Source organism: Varroa destructor, unplaced genomic scaffold (assembly GCF_002443255.2).
Source record: "Varroa destructor unplaced genomic scaffold, Vdes_3.0 BEIS01000005.1, whole genome shotgun sequence".
Taxonomy (NCBI): Eukaryota; Metazoa; Arthropoda; class Arachnida; order Mesostigmata; family Varroidae; genus Varroa; species Varroa destructor.
Genome location: NW_019211458.1, coordinates 17,687,366 through 17,704,953, shown reverse-complemented (window position 1 = coordinate 17,704,953; position 17,588 = coordinate 17,687,366). Strand labels below are relative to the sequence as shown.

Here is a 17,588-nt window from a genome sequence, read left to right as displayed (position 1 = left end):
CATTCAATTTCCGCCTCTTTTCCTGTGTGCCAATAAGGCACCTAGCTAGCAAAGGTAAGTCAGTAATTGTACCAATGAGAGTTACTCGCTATTGGTAACCGCAACGATCGAAACACTCCGATATGCAGAAAACAACTCGACCTGGCATGATCTATCATTAAAAACTTCCTTGACATCGTTCCGTAAGAACAGGAGACACGGTACGGTTATTACGGGCGCGATTGAATGCCGACGAAACCGATGCAAAGAAGCTCAGAATGACGAAACGTTTAGCAAAAACACCTTTAAAAAAATACTAATCATCATCATATTGAAGGTACCCAAGTAAAGCAGGCATCTAATTTCGTTAGATGTGGCCCAATCAGTGTACGCTTCTAACTGTCGCTTCCAGGGCAGCTACCATCTAGCATACGCGTCCAAAATACTATACGTTTTGCTGCATGTTCGATTAAAGTACACGATTAGGGTGCACGACGCTGTGTCTGTCCCCCAATAGAATCTGTAGTTGTAAGTAGGTAAGCCTGATGAAGCTCAGGGTAGGGGAAAGGATGGGCTCAAAAGTCGGTAGGTGGAATATTGTACATACACTGAATGTCTGTATTATCTGGCCGAAGATGTAGAGTTTGCTGTAATTAAGAAAGTTGTCGTCTTAAGAACACAACCATATCGTCATCATGGGCAGGGACCTTGAACTGCAGTTTGCGTTTTCACTTCAGTAATGTTATCTTCTCTCTACGCAAGTGATATGTTCGCTCCAAAATAAGGTTGCCAGCTGACGCTATAAACCTGCTCTTGCGTCGATAGGTGCCTCGCTAGCTGTATGTAAAGCACACGGTTCTTCCATCCCCTACAGGTACCACGCAACTTTTTACGTTAGTGTCCCTGAATTTTCTCTTCGGCTGTTGTTTCCTAAGCGATGACAACGACAGTGCCCGTAGCAAGTGCGCACGCCTTACCTTTACTAGTGGACGATCGAAACCATTTATTTATTTGTCATCTCTCCTTCGTTTTCTCGTAAACTGTCGTTTGCTCTGAGCCTTATAGTATTCTGTGGTGCTCTGGGCCTTATAAAGTCGCTTACCTGATCTTTACACAAAAATATTTGGTACAGGCTTAGCCGTTTTAAGCCCATCCGTTTAGCTCCATTGAATAGGCTCTTATGCGAACTCCACGACTTCGGGCGGAGAGGGCAGATGAGGGGCCTCAAGTCTTGCTATATTATTTCCTAGCTTGGGCTTTGTGTGTTACTGACTGACTGGCGGCCTGGCGGATATTTAACGTGACCGCTGTAGAAAAGCATCTTTTCGCAGCGGTCACGCTGCATCACTCTATTCATTACCCCGTCTTATTTTACCCGACCACCAAGCAGGCTTCTTCCGCAGATGCCTCCCAGGACATACATAGCAAATGTATCTTTTTACGCGGACCGCAGTTCAACTCGGGTTTGGCTTGATCTTGCTTTTCACTATTGTCATTCTTTTTTTTTACAGATGTGTGCCGTCGGCCTTGTGTTCTGCACAGTATAGCCGAGTTGTTTTCTACTGTGCCTGATTCATTGATGGAGTCGAGCTGTTAATGTCATTGCAAACGGAGCAATCCTGGCGATTCTATAGAAGGCAAAGGGGTTCCAAGGAAAAGTGAACCGAGACGGTAAGTAAGACAAAGAAAGAGAGTGATACTGCGGGGTACAGAAATAGGAAAAATAGACAAAGGTTTAAGTTCACAATAGCAGCAGAAGTCGAGAGCCCAGTTACTCTTTGTAGGTAGTGTAATCTTTCATCTAGGCGGCTAGTCGAAACGTTCGTGCTGCCAATGGCGATAGCTATAGCGCACGCAATAGTAGGATTCTGGATAAAGAATAGATCGCGAACAAAGGCAAATGCTGCGCAGCGGTAGTGGACCTATTTGTATCTTCATGAGTTAGTGAAAGATCCGGGACGATCGGAAGCAGAAACAGACAGAGGGCTTAACGTCAGTTCTGTCAATAATCTAATAGTGTAAACTGAAAGGAGAAAAAAGAACTAGTCTTGACGACCAAACTCTAACTGACGACATGCAAAACCTTAGTGCCGAAACATCGTGAGCTAGAGAACATCTATTGAATTAGGAAAGAGTGAGCGACTGTGGGTAATGATCAGCGTCAAAAAAAAACAGGTGATCAGTTTTGGTCAACGTTAACAAGTGCATTTTCCCTTGAGAAAACGGAATAAAAATATTGCTTCCTCAAAGATCTTGTAGCATAAACTACCAAAAAGGTTTCCTTTTTTCTTTGTTGGACCACGTTGGCCTTTCCTGCTCTCAGCCATCGACTTTGAGCAACAAAACAACATGTATAACAAAGGTACAGACACAAAAGCGAAGTAGTGGCACAAGGTCGTCTAACGAGTCTGCTTGCGGGATTCAACAATATATGTAGATGGTGGGACCTTGAGAAATCCTATGAAATGGCATCTTTGTCAATACGGAATAAAAACGTGAGGCTTAAAAGGAAAGCAATCTAACTAGTAAATAGCGACGAAGGCATCTGCAAAAACCGGTCTCTGTCTAATAGCACTACCAAGGGATTGCTTAATACTGGGGGTTAAGACCAGCGACCACTGCCTTGAGGACGGTCTTGCTTCCATCACTAAGAAATCCTCTTGTGCTGCGCGTTTGTACAGAGAGAAAAACAAGGGGTTGCGGGCGACATCGGCTTGCTGGCTATCACTATCGTACTACACTGGCCGAAGAGGATCCGGAGGGTATCCACTTCTACCTACTTCTTATATGCTTCTAGTCATCTGTGGGTCAGCGCGGCTGCTGTTATGGCGTCCTCTTTGTTTTTGCTTACTCTAAATTTCGCTTCAAAATTTTCGACCATTTGCTCTTCGTCCCAAAAAATAATTTCGCAAAAATAAACTCAGTTCCAACAGCAGACCGACTGGACGAAGTCAGGGCTTGACTTTGACCTTTTGCTGGGGTATGGCTGCTGGTTAAAATGAGGCTAACCCTTCTGCGTTAGTCGAGAATGATTCGAGAAAAGAGAAGAGATTGCTTTACTGAAATCTAGTGAAGAGACAGTTATAATTGTCTATCTAAACGATGAAAAATGCCATCATTTTTGAAAGACCTCGGGTAGACGAGACGTGCTGGCTACTGCTAACGCTCGTCTATTGTATTGATAACGATAATTGTATTATTATTCTTCTAATACATTGAAATAACAACTGCCGGTTCCCGATAGCTCCATAAAGACTATACAGTTTTTATAGTAGTCTCGATAGTTGGAGATCGGAAGCAATATGCAGGAAATTAAAACAACGCACTACCCCAACCGGAAGTAGATCGTTCGGTTTTTTAATCGCTTTTGTTCAATAATAGACGGTCTCTCGTGTACTGTTATGCAGATCATTGTTTTGTCTACTTTCGTGCGTTCTTACGAACGAGAGTTTGCCACGCATCGTCCAACAGTCCTACTCACGCCTTCAAATCGATGCTATATTTACTTAAAGTTGTCTACGGTTTGCTCCAACTGAACCGGCGATCCTTACTAAGTACAGCAAATCTTTGCGCCCGATGCCTGACCCAAGCAATGGCAAATATTTTTGCTACACTGCCATACCTCTACGGAGCCTCCACTGCGCAAGCGAAGAAAAGACACGAAATGCAGACGAGGCTGTCATCTCGATGCGGTGACCATCTTCTCGGTCTACAGGTTTCCTGGGTTAGCTAGCTAGCTAAAGCTGAATAAAGCAGTAGAAACATATGTACGCTTTTATTTCATATACTATACGATTACCTGAATAGGGTGGCAATTACGTTGTTTCGAGTCAAATATATCTCGGAACGACACAGGGGAAGCTCCATAGATAATTATTTTGTGCCTTTGTAGTTTTAATATTTTCTATATGAGAATACAACAATAATTATTTAGAGTGGTACTGATGTGGTACGCGTTGACAAGTCAAATATTTACGATTCCATGTACACATATACTCAAACGGCTGCCGTCGTAGGCAATAAGACACTTTGACACCGCTTCATCTACCGCCATTTTGTGTCCTATCCATAGTACAGCTGTTCAAAGTTGGCAACGTAACCACTGTGTGAATAGAGTTGGCCACATGCACTTGGTAAAAACGTTTCCCGCACAGGAAGCGTGCTTTGTACCAAAAAATCTTCAGCAAAAGGATATGAGGAAAAATCGCATAAAATATAACTTATTGAAGAATAGCTTTCGACTTTTTGTATGGCCTCGTGAGCGTATCTAGCTGTGGGCATACAACCATGGATGTATGAGTCAAGAAAGCGTCACTAGATTTTTATAAGGTAGTGTATTCTGCGTAGCGACTACGCCGTCTGCCTTAAACAAGACCGAAGACGAGGAAGCCAGCAAACACGTCTCCAAAGACGAATTGCAGGTAATAACGTGAAGCACAAGGTGCAACAGCTGTTATATAGTGCGACAGCTTCTGTAACCTTTGTAATATTATGATCGGAAAATGCTAAGCTGCCGACACGACACCCCCGACGAGATCGCGTAGGACCCTTCTAGGTGCCGACGCTGGAATCTCTTTTTGTAAGTTTATTTTAGATGCACTTCACAGAACTGCATAATGCAGACGTGTTCAACGGAACTGCATTGCTATTAGACCCTAAGAGGCGCAGAAAATATGCCAGTTATGATTTTGTCCCATGGTGCGAATGAGCAGCGTGTCTGTTATCGGGAGTTTCCAGTATCATGTAACAGAAAAATAGAGAAGCATGGAAAAAACGCAGGGGAACGGCAACAAATACAAGGACGTACGGCTGTCTACATGTTGCTTTCCCATCGAAATGCAATGCTTTTTCTTCTACACATAAGGAACGAGTAGGATTTCATAGCATGGATGGGATATAAAAGGGTTTTCCTTCACTCGCAAAGAGTGAAGCCTTCTTCGTTCGGAAAAAAAGCTTTTTTCTCTTGAGCGATAGGTTCTTGAGAGTTTTTTTCCCCTGTGGATAATTTCATTGTTACTATTACCGCTATTACTGCCACTATGAGTGGCCTCCATCTATTGTGACGATCCCCCTTTTACCCGAATAGAAGGCTCAGCCCTATCACGTGGCGGCAAAAGTAAAGAAAGAAACGTAAAGACGTCGCCTCTACTGTAGCTCCCGCTTGTACTCTATGGTTCCAAATCGTAACGGCCCCACCTTCGATTAGCTTCCGGAACTACTGATATAGACCCAAGTTTATAGTTACAAAAGAACAAATTTTTCCTCTTCCAGCTCTGCCTCTTCTACCCAGCTTCTGGGTATATGCTTTGCTAAGCCGGAAAGTCGGACAATCGCCGATCTACACATTGTCATTGCTACTGGCGGTCGTGAGGTAACAGCACTCAACCTAACTGGCTTGTATAAAATGGACCTTGCGGGTGTTCGGAAAAGTGCCCCAGCAGGGCAAAGATGAAAAAGGAAAAACACATAAATGAGAAATAGCAATCGCCAGACGAGGGATTTTTAAATCTACTCTAAAAAACTAGTAGCCAAGGCTGAGACTTCTCTGTTTGTGCCCTGTAGAACTTCAAACCATCACGACGGCTGCGCTGATCGGCACGGATAACTCAAAATTTGCGTATGGCAGGAACATTGAACATGGAAGTTCAACGTGTTCTTTGGAGAAAGAACCTTTAGACATGGATATTGCAGCACCTCATTGGTCCTATCTGTCACTTGGAAAAGTATCGTGTGTAAACACTGTAACGAACTACGTTTCTTCTTAGCTTTTAATTCTGTACTTGATTGAACGGACGCTGGTTAAATGAGCATCTGGTTTGCTAAGACGGGGACTATGCGCGACACTATTACCATAGAAATAGCAGGGACGAAAAAGCTCCGAAAAACAGGCAAGCGAAGTCAGAAGCCCCGATCAACGCTTTGTTTTTTCTTTGCTCTGTTTTCACTTTCTATGACGCCGTTTTTTTTCTATTCTCGTATATTAGGCACCCGCTTGTTATGCTGCTGCGCTGACCGGCCAAAACCGGCAGTGACCGGAAGCTGGTGGCCTGTTGGGCAACGCTGAAAAAGTCAGCCAGGTCCGACTAGCCCGTCGAGAAAAAGGAATAACGTTTTTCGGCTATTCCACCATGTCGGTCGGATGTCGCGTTGCTGCCTGACGGCGACGATGCCAAGAGAAGAGGTTCAAGGATATCGAGAAGGCTAATAGCAAAATAACCACTAGTAGGTGCGCAGTTCTTCCTGTACCTAAATTTGCCCGTATCGTGTGGCTGCCCCACTAGGAAACCTGTCACACATTTATAGTATACAGGTACGCTGGTAGGCAATAAACATGAGCCGCGCCAAATTTGCGGAAATAGTTGCAGTTTTAGATAAGGGCATAGCTGTCTGTTTCACCCTATCAGTTTTGTTTTCTAAAAGTCTGGGTAATATATATTCTCTAGAATGAATAATTTTGCTCAGGCATTTTTTCCAGTCACTGATAAAAAGATATTCGGGTTATATTGTACAATGACCCATTGTAATGAATAGCAAACATGTGCTATTCACCTGCAAGGTACTATGTAAACACTAAATACAATAGCGTTCGATCTCTCTATCAGCCAAGGCTAGAAAAATTGACATTTATAACTAGGTGCGTACACATCGATCAATATATACTAGACGACAGAAAGCAGCGAGCAAGAACGTCTGTCTATATGATCATTCATTGCTGATAAATGCATTTATTCATTTATGTCAATGCAGCCGAAATACTGTTTGAAAATGTTTTATTTTGCCAAAACGATTACTCTGAGAGTACGGTGCCAGTACCGTGCACGTCAGGTCTCAGACCTTCGGTCCGACCTTTCAGGCCTCTTTTATCATTCTTTATAATAAAGTTTCAAATAAGTGGATCTATGCTCATAAGGCTCTTCAAGAAGAAGCAGCTACTGCTAAACTAGCTAATACTGAGGACATATTAAAGAATTCTAGCTTCTTATTTGTCACAATAACTGGAGCCGCTGTACGGTATTACTTGACGTGCACTGCACGGAGACGTCAGTATTCGGTCCTATATAATTTAGCCACGCCAGCAGCTTTTTTATGTTTCCCACTTTAGCAAAGGGGTAGTTAGCATACCATTACAATATTGCGTGGAAAATCGTCTTATCTACTGATCAAATATTTCATTTTTAGATCATGCAGACAGCCGAAGGAGATCGCCTAAATGACGAAGCATGTTTCACAAACGTGTGCAGTTTGAGACCGACATATTGGAAGTGGCTGAGCTCATAGTTCATACACGCAAATAGATCACCTTCCGATAGTAGTTCCAGTTGTCCAGCGACCTGCAAGAGTAATCAGATCACCTTGTCCTAAGGACCTCAGATCACATACAACGATTATGCGCGATATAACAAACAAAGACTAATATATTGATACGTACGCACGCTCCAAAGCAACTTAGGTCTAGATATCTATCTACGTCGTAATCGCTGCCGATTTCCCCTCCATATCTTCAAAAAGAGACATTCAAAGACATGCAACTGAACCATTTGTCGGCGAGCGTGACCTCCAATTCACCAGTACTCTAAATAGAAAAATGCCGCCATCGTGGATAAAGCTGGACCAGCGGCCTTTGCAACGTACGTGTAATGAACGGATAGACAGACGGACGCCTCGACGTACGAGATCTCAATTCACGCTATCCCTTTTTCCGAATAAGAGAGGACCTTCTCTGTACTAAAATTCCATAAATGGGGCACTGACAACTGGGTGCGGACTATGACGTCGGGTGCTGCCGGCTGGCCTGTTGGGCCTGCTTAGCCCTGCTACGTTGTAGCATTATGTCAAACGATTATTCTTCATGAAAAAGAGAGAATACTCGAGGCAGGTTTAAAGGCCCGAAAGCCTGCAGGCCTGTGAAGTCAGTGTCATCGTGGGTAATGAGGCTCAGAAAAGCGCAAAACGTTTCCTTGATTGAAGAAGTTCATCCGGAACACAAATTACTTCGGATTCGTAAAACATACTAGGTCCAGCCACTTAATTATACTTCGTGCAGATGCGTTTCTTTATCCGTTAAAGCCACCACTTTCTTACCGCCCTGTTACCTGTTCTATTCTTGAGCATTAAAGCCTGCTGAAAATAGCTGTGTTACTGCAGATCTCGTCTGTGTCTGATCACTGCCAGCTTTTGATGGTCCTACCTTGTCCTTTCTTTTGTCCACAATGTAACGCGCACGTTTCACGGTCAGCGTTACCTTCGTAGAAAAATAAACAGGCGGTTCGTCTGTTGCAACCTGTTCGGATCTTTATTGGCGGGTATATTTGCTCATCGAGCAGTAGAGAGCAGCAGGACTAAAGGAGCACCAGAGCTGAATAGACTGGCATTCCAATGCGTAAAAAGGCGATCGTCGTCTCGTTTAGGGTGGCAAAAATGTTATGTTTCATTATTATGACGATGTTGCCAGTGGCGAAGTTTCCAAAAACGATGTCACTGCTGAAAGCACAGTGAACCACCAACGTCCGGCCTTTTATAATTCACAAAGCACGATGATAAGGAATATCAGATTGTGGACCAAAAATTTTTTCTCTTCGATTACGAGGGTGCGCGTGACTAGTCTGAGAAGCAGGATTAGCAGCGGCGTTAAGCTTACTATGCCAAAACGTTAGACAGCAGTTTTGAAGAGGTAGTTGTAAACCAGTTAAAATGAAGCGGCAACGTTCTCGTCCACTAAACTAATCTGACTCCGACGAGTAGAATCCGACAGTGAAAATGAAGACTCCCATTGATAGTTAGTGCTGCCGCAAGTTTTACCAATGTTGCTACTGGTTATGCTGCGAGACGATACAGAATGATCAACCTCTCTGCAGCTCTCAATTCCTGTTATGCCTTTCTCTCCTTCTTGCTAGACCGCAATCAGAGCACCGTCTGCTCCGCGAGCGGGCGTTGCTTCCTGCTTTGTATGCTCGATGCCGCTCGGCATGCTCTATTTCTCGACGACCTTGTGCAGATTATGGCCCGGTTAATGGTACGGCTGGCACAAGCAATCAACCCATATACTTAGCCCTTGTCATCTCTAATACCGCTTAGCGAGTCACAGACAAAACCAGGCTTTAGGATTGAACGTGACGAATGAAATTCATGATTTGCTGAGAAACTAAAACAAGTTTGTCTTGAAAGAAGAGCAAACTCTCTACATCGCACACCTGTGTACAGCGGCTTGAGGAGATGGGGCAAATGTTTGGATCAAATCTTCGACGCTATTATATTCATGACGACGCCTCAAAATTGATGTCGTACAAACACAAATATTAGGCCTAAACTTCTCTTTTCGACGTGTTCAAGAAAGCTTATTGATTTGCCGCTCGAGAAGGTGTTACGGAAGCTGACAGATCCAAAAAAAGCTGTCTCGAGTGTGATCTGGTGTATAATGTACTAAGCGTAGTCTGATGTATCAACGCTATTCGATTTATCAACCTTCTGAATCAATAAGCACTAGAACAATTCTTGTGTATACCTAATATTACCTTCGGCTTACAGGACGTTTAGTAAATTTGCGTCTTATAAATATTTCTTCTCCGTATGTACCTAAGCTACTACGAGCGTCACGCTTTAATATCTCAAGTCGAACAGCATTACGTAGTTCAATTGGATAAGACTGAATTAGAGCTATAATGACCAAACGCTATCCCAAATAAAAAATATCTTATGCCCGATTTTTTTAACCGAATCAAAGAGTGTTCAGCTGCCCGTACCTCGTGTCACGTGAGATAAGACTTCATCACTTCCCAGTCATCGTTTTGAACGGAAGCTATCACTCGGATACTCGCTCCTAGGCTGACGCTGAGGCGCCTTGAGGCCTTCTCTAAACTGAAACTGTGTTAGCTACCTTAATGCAGGTACAAGCAACGCCATCAAATAGTCGCAAGTTGAAAGGCCGACAAAAGATTCACGCGGCTACAAGAAAATGTTGCCGACGAGATTTCAGAGGCGATAGCTGCCGCTGCTGTTTTTGCCCCAGCGCTTTTCCATTACTCGAATTAATGAACCGCTACCTCTGTTATTGCTGCAGCAGTTTTATAATAGTAGCAATACTAGTCGGACTAGGCTTTGACAGCGAACACCGCTTGGTGTCGCTAGTAGTCTTGGTAACCAGTCCAGGCCACCGAGTTTTATCGCGAAGTCCAGATAAATAGCAGGGCCGTGTGAGCCATCAACAGGAATCGAGAAGGGAAGAGCAAACGGGGAGAGTGCAAAAACGGACTCTGGGTTCAGTTCTAGCCGATCGGGATAAATCAGGTTGCAAGCACGGAAGCCTTCAAGAGGTCGACGCGCGCATGGATTCGCTTCGTCGCGCGCGTTTCCAATACTGGCCTCTTGCTGTAACAGCAGCAGCTGTACCATCAGTTCGCATGAAGCCACTGAGCCACCCTGTTGGCTGAACGATTGATTTAGCAAAGAGCCAGGTAGAATTCATCTAGAAATGACGCTGTACACTTTTTACTAACGTGTTGGAGCATCGTCAGCGATCAACGATGCCGACGAGGGCAAGATGAAATAGGCGAGGTCGAAGCTACATTTACAGTAACCGCGAATGCTGTCGATGAAGGTTGAAATATTAAGCGTGTTGGCTGGCTTTGGGCGTACGCGGGTTAAGGCAAGCGTTTCTTATTCTGCTATAACAAAGAGGGAAAAAGACTGGCAAGGGAAAACAAAAACGAGAAGAAGATGCAAATAACACATTTAAGTGGATCATCTTTGAACGGATTGAACGATAGGTGCAACATTTAGAATCTTATTTTCAAAATACAAGCTTTGCTGTGCTGGTCCATGTTAAGTGCTATTTGTATACACCTTTCTGTGAGCGTAATTTAGCTAAATGACATAATTATGCTCGTGAAACAATGGATTCCACCATACGATTAATCATAGTATTACATAACGTGGTAAAATACTGGCTTTTTAAAAATAAAAAATCGCAAAATAAAACGCTAAAATCTGCTTGGCATAGCCCTCCCGTTAAGCACAAAAAGACTCCTGATTAGGCGTGCTATGAATATATGTACCGCTACCTTTTCTATCTGCGTCCTTATGACATTTCACCATTGTGAATTACTAATCATAAAATAATCCAGCAGTCACCAGCTTACCAACTTGCCCAATGGGCCGTTAGCCAGCGTACGGGGTTGCTGGACATCCCCCTTATTTGTGGGCCAGGACCTTCTGAAACGATGGTTTCTCCGAAGGGGTTGTGAGGTCGTACACATTAGCATAATTAACCTTGATAAGGGTTGCTCGTTCAGGGGAAACGGTTCAAGCGCATTTCAATGGTTCGTCTGTGTACAATCTGTGGGTTGATAGACGAATTGACGCGCTCGCACTCGTCCCGGATGCGTTCACATGCTATTCTATGGCAAAGTGTCGTCGTACAGAGATCCCCACGCGACTCGGTGATTGTGTTTCTATCAGTAGACTTCTCTAATAAAAAAAGCACACGGAATATGGGGGACAAAGAACAAGGGTGGCAATTCTTTTTCTAAGTTATGATAATTTCGACTACTACGCAGCTAAAAGGACTAACAGCTCTAGCATCGTGTTCGAAAGCCGTAGTGGCCGAAATCAGCGATTGCTGCTACTGCTGCTGTTTCCCGATTTGTTGTCCCCTTGTCTGTCTGTGGTAACGTGGGGGCATCTTCCGGCGTTCATTCCTGCCCTCGAAGACCCATGATGATTAGCACTGATTGGTTACTTAATCCGCTAGCGGCATTAGAACCATGGACAAAAAAATAAGCAAAAACCAGCAGAGCTGCAGATAAACCGTCCAAGGAGGATTGTTCTCGTTTTCTATCAAATATTTCGTCCTTCCTATGAACGCAACTTCTATAGACGCAATGAGTGGAAGGCGAAAGACAACAAGCAGGAGATCACCAAATGAACAGAGCTCCTCTAACTTACCATTACAGTTGTTATTGCTGTAAATGCCATTTACAAACGAGGTTGGTTTCATTGTCTAACATTGCTCGAGCTGCGACGACGACAACAGCAGTAATCATGGGTGCAGAAACGGCGAAGACTGGCTTTCTTTCGATTTCTAAGTTTTTCGCATGGAGCGGATAAACAGACAGGAGTACACTTCCCTGCCTTTTGCCCCTCCTCGCCTTTTCCGCCGCCAGAAAATGATGCATATTGTAGCAAGCTGTGTGCGAGCAGTGCGAAGTAGCGGTGTCGGAAGGAGCACTATGGTATCGTCTGATCGACATAACACCCACGCCTCCATAGGGTTACCTTACATTACATACTATAGGAAAGTTGGCACGCCGTCAGCTGTTTGCTCCACCGTGACAGTGTGGATCTGGGGCTTTCGCATCAGTCTCACTCGTAGATGGACACTGAGAAAATAACCCATACTCATATACAAAGGGAAAAGGAGCGGGTTCGTCATTCTACTATTTCTACTATGAGTGGATTGGTACTCACCGGAGTCGCTTCAATGAAGGGCGTCTAGAGCGCCCTGACCTCTAGCGAGGCGGAATAGCGCGCTACTAACTTGCGGCGCCGCGGTGACAAACAAAGTAAAGCGAGCGTCACAGGTTTTATCGAGCGTCAGATCACGATTAACAATTAAGTCTTTTGAAACGAAACGGTGAATCGATGTGTGCTGGATTGTGAGCAGATGACAAAGGACACGAAATTCGGCCTTTTTTTTACAACCCGCTAATTATAGCTGTTGTTGGCGTTGGTAAAAGTTGAGGTAGTTATGGATCCAGAATTCATAACAAACATTTTTCCTTCACATGATGAACACTAATAACGTTGTATCCGGTTATGTCCGACGATCAGACGTACACAGGTAAACCGGCACCATTAGATCAGGGGATGAACATAAACTACAGAATGGTAATGGGCTAAGAAGACGAAAAAAATAGGAGTGTGTCATAACTTAAACGCAGTAACTTGCATGTCAACTTTATCACATCAAATCAGAGGTCGAAGTATTACTGATATATCGAGTGCTCTCAGCGTAATCAGAGGCAATAACTGTAATATTTGTAGTAGAAAACAGTGGCGAACACTTTATAGCACTTTAGTGAAAAACGCTGATGAATATTATTATAAGAGGATGGGAAGAGAGTGTTACCGGCTGGCCACAATTTTCAATAAATGCTTTCCATCCACAAAATAACACTTTTTATAACGAAGATCAAACCTCGAATCACGCCGAAAAGCTGTGGCATAAATGACTCATAAGCCCTGATGTCGTCGGTAGAAATCGTCAATATCGATGATGAAATTGGTCCAATGAAGTTTGCTCCTTCGCACTATGCTATTTTTCGACGGATTTCACGCGCTCCTCTCTCGTTCGCGCACGTTACCAACACGCTCCAAGGAACAAGAGTAAATAACAAATAAGAAGGCCTTTTGCCAGACAAGCAGCTTATAATAACAATGTGATTCTTTGTAGTCTAATACAATTATTCGTGGCCGGCCACTAGCCACGGTTATGCCGCTTTTTCCATAGGCGATTCAGTAAGCGAGCCAATGATCCAACTTACCGTGCCTTGCAAGTCATGCTCGCTGACCGGAAGACAGGAGCGACTCACGCAACCACAACGACGAGCGAAGACGACAAACTCTCACTTTTTCCCGCACGTCAGCGTCATATCGCAGTCCTTCGCATCGGGCAGTTTGCGACCGACTACTATGAAAACGAAGAAGAAGCTGTGAAGAGACATTGGATCGACAAAACAAAACAACGACAAATGATCGAACTCGGCCGAACACGAACCAAACACGACGATAGCAAGGGGTAGCAAACAACGACGGCGACGAAATGGCCATTAATACCAACACAGAGACCGATACATGAACACAATCCCCTCGTGTGCCCCAGGGGGTCGCAAAAGCAGAAGTGTTCTACTTGGACGACACGTTAGTCGAGTTGACAGGCGGGCAGTAGCAAGAGTAGCTACCACCGTTAGGCAGGACAGCCCCTGCCGCTACGACAATTCACAACAGTTGCAATCAACCTTTAGTTCTTAGCCAGCCACAATCTCGTTAGCCTCAGCGAACAGCCTCAATTCTTTTTCAGCCCTCCATGTTCAGCGCCCTCGCGACTGCTGCCGCTGGTCCTGACTCTCAGCTAAGGGGAAAGGAAGGTAGGCAGCAGAGGACCTCACACGCGCTTTGCCCTCGACCGAGGGAAGTGGCAGATACAACGACCATGCAGCTGCCCCCTCCAACTGAGGGTATGGTGAAACGGGTGAGAGAGCACTTGCCCACAGTGGCCGTGACAGCAGCAGCAGCGGTGGCAGGTGATGGAAGCAACTGTGGAAGTGGCGACGGTTGTAGAAGCAGAGGCCTTCCAATGTCTTTGGTAGGACCGATGACGATGATGGTCATGACAGCGGTGGCTACAGACTATCTTCTCGACAGCAACCAGCTGCTACCCGTGTATGTGTGCTCTCTGGTTTTAACCTAACAATGTTTATAAGGTACAGCCGCAACTAGGTACTGCTCAATCTGCCAGATACACGTAAAGGGCGCAGAGGAACGAACGGGTTGAACGGACTATTCAGAAGAGAACTAACCAGAAGTGATCAGACGGAAGCTGAACACCCGTTCGCACTATGAGGGATTAGTTGCTCTGTCCTATCGACGTAGAGCTACGGCACTGCATAGAAGCTTTGTTGCGCGGTTCATTCTCGTGGGCTGCCACTATTCTCGCGGCTACCACTATGTCTGAAATCTTTCGCGCACAGAGAGTCCGCTGCGCGGGTTCAGAATTTGACCTGTCTTTAGGATAAGCGACTTTCGTCGGTTGTTTGTGTCCCGTGGCTTGGTCGGCCGATAGGTCGGTCTGCCCATAGGGAGAGGGTAACAGTACCGGCGGCAGCAATAGCAGCAATAGTAGCCATCGAATAGTAGCCAGTGAAACGGAGCTAGCTCTAGGCAGTTTCACTAACAAGATCTGCGAGGGCTATGAGAGCCGTGAAGGAATCTACCGTCGCTTTACGCTGGAATATTTAAACTGCGCCGATGTGTGGCTCATTGGCCGACAAAGCCTGGCCAATGTCCTACGTCACGGTCTATCTTGTTTTCTCTACAGTGAGCATAGCTGTCAACAGGGTAGTAGCAACAATAGACCAGCGGCGCGTAAGCCGCCTAATAGAGCTAACCGCTGTATTAATATACGTTTTTTGCTCGGTTCGTCCTTCTCGGCCTTCTCGACGGCCATGACCACAGGAATTATGGATGACAAAAGCCAGTTGTAATAGGCATACTTCTTTACCACCAACCCCCCTGCCTCTGCTGCCCAACAAAACTTAGCTAGATAGTCACTAGGCGGCGCCATCTCACCGTCTCTTCACGAAACGTTCATTGTCGCTGCTACAAGAACGAAAACCACAACGATGCTCCTGATCACAAGCAGCAGTTCAGGACAATCGGTTCCTGGGACATTCGTTAGAGAAGAGCAAGCCATCTTTATAATTGTAATAGAATGTTTTCTCGCAGCCGGGGTAGAGTTGTTCCATAAAAGAAGTAAAATTAACGTGAATAAACTTGGAAACATTCCGCTCAAGTCGATCGCAGCCACCACCAGCAATAACACCAACAATGAGCGTTAAACAGTGGGATTCTCCAAATTGGCTTGCCACGTCGACAAAGATGACAAGGAGGGCCCCAGCCACGTAATGTGGAAATAGTGAAAAGGAGGGCAGGAACGGGGGCAAATACTGCACATGCAGCGGGCACAGCTGTGGGCAAGCTTTGTAAAAGGGTTTTACAAAAAATGTCGAAGGGGCGAGCACATTTGATTCGTGACGAACGAAACATACGCGGTGATGCGAAAGAGCTGTTTATTGAACATAATCGTGGCAAAGTAAAAAAAACAATAAAATGGTAAAGAAAAAAGGGGCAATGCACGTTTAAGTGGTGCTCGAATCTGATTACTAATCGACCAAGTTTTCCCTAAGATATTCTGCAGGCCGAACTGTAATGAGCTAAATCTATGCACCTAGTTTTGTTGGCCAACAAAGAAAGGGCTAACAGGGAACGATTTCGTGAGAATCCATCAAATTCAAGGTTAAGCTTTGCGAAATATGACGTGTTTAGTCTGAAGTATGATTTATTATGCCGCTGGTAATACAGATGATAAGTTCACTGAGGTGTTCACAGAATTGTTTCCTATACAAAGAACAGTAAAAATTATTTAAAACTCTATGTAACTATGTAATAAAACTAGGTAATTCTGCTACGACTAATTTAAGCTAATATTTACATCTGGAGAGGAAGTCAATTCGGGGGGCCTTGGTTCTGAAGTGTACGAAGCTGAAGCAGAACTAACTTTCAATGTTTTGTGAACAACAAGTCTTTAGCGATGGTATTGGCATTTTGAGATTTCAAGGTAAACTTGAACTAGAATATCTTTTAAAAGTAATATTACATAAAATCAGCTACATACTTATATAAATATATAAAACGTATTTTTGGACCTTGAGTAAAATCGTTTGAGCTTAAAAAGCTCGTTTTATGAAGCTGATTGCATCGGGCTACGTACAAGTCATATAGCCTCGTTGGATATATAGCGTATAATGTAGCTAACCCAAGGGATTTACTCTATCGGACGGCATTTGAGAAAAAAAGTCAAATTATCCTTCTGAATAATTTGACTTTTTTTCTGAAACTCATTCGACGGATCTGTAATAAGACAGGGACCTCTAACCATCATTAGGGCTCTGAGGGCATTGAGAAGCTCTATCGAGACAACGTTGACAACTTCCTGGCCTTAATGGTAGGTCCACACCTATCCATTAAACAAGCATTCCTTCATGCGGCCACTGGATGTAACCAAAATGCCTGTCAAACAAAAGATTGTGGTGGCTATGCTGCTTGGTTCAAACTTCGAATTACTATATTATGAACTCATAGATCTATTATAAAATTTACTGCTAAAGGAACTGTCACTTTTATGGAGGTGCCTCAAGCTTCTCTGCGAACGCTCAAAGCTTTCATCCAATTTCGCCATACATAACAATTTGAACTCAAAACTTCCATAGAAATACCGCCAAGAAGTGCTTGCAAACATGCAAGATTGCAATGTAATACGAATTCCTATCATATGGAACTATTGTACTTACGGACCTTTGCATGGTTCACGTTTAAAATGGGCTGAATTGCATCTTCAAATGATCCAACATAAATAGCCCTCTTTAGCAATTTACATTTGTTTACTGCACAAGAGGTTGTTTAGTTAATATGTACTGTTTTCACAATTGCACGACGTCTATTAACTTCTTAAGAAAACAATCGCTTTTATTTAGTTTGTAGCTTTTCCTACAAACAACCGTAAGCTATGATTCCCGGAAAACATGGTCTATTGTTTGTTCCATGTTATCTAGACTCGAAGTTGTGGAGGTCCTGTACTCTGGCTAGTTTCTGCCCGGAAGTCGTTAGCGTTTAATGCATCTGGCAGTTGATTTGAGCTATGGGACAAGACATTAATAATACATAAATTATAAGAGCTAGTTGGCTCGCTTTCTAAGCTCGGCAATAAACAATTGACTGCGAATCCGCTAGATTCAACGCATGAAGCAAAACATACGTGGGGCTAAATTTGTGATAAA

At 44.1% G+C, this 17,588-nt stretch overlaps 1 protein-coding gene across 1 annotated transcript in view; it reads right to left on the bottom strand.

Annotated features, from left to right (window-relative positions):
* The window catches only part of LOC111251187 (uncharacterized), a 140,698-nt gene extending 125,967 nt beyond the window's left edge, over window positions 1-14,731 (bottom strand). Inside the window, exon 1 of the mRNA XM_086990489.1 lies at window positions 12,442-14,731. The gene's annotated coding sequence lies outside the window, so the exon portion shown is untranslated. The remainder of the gene's footprint in view (window positions 1-12,441) is intronic.
* Window positions 14,732-17,588: the final 2,857 nt, after the last annotated feature.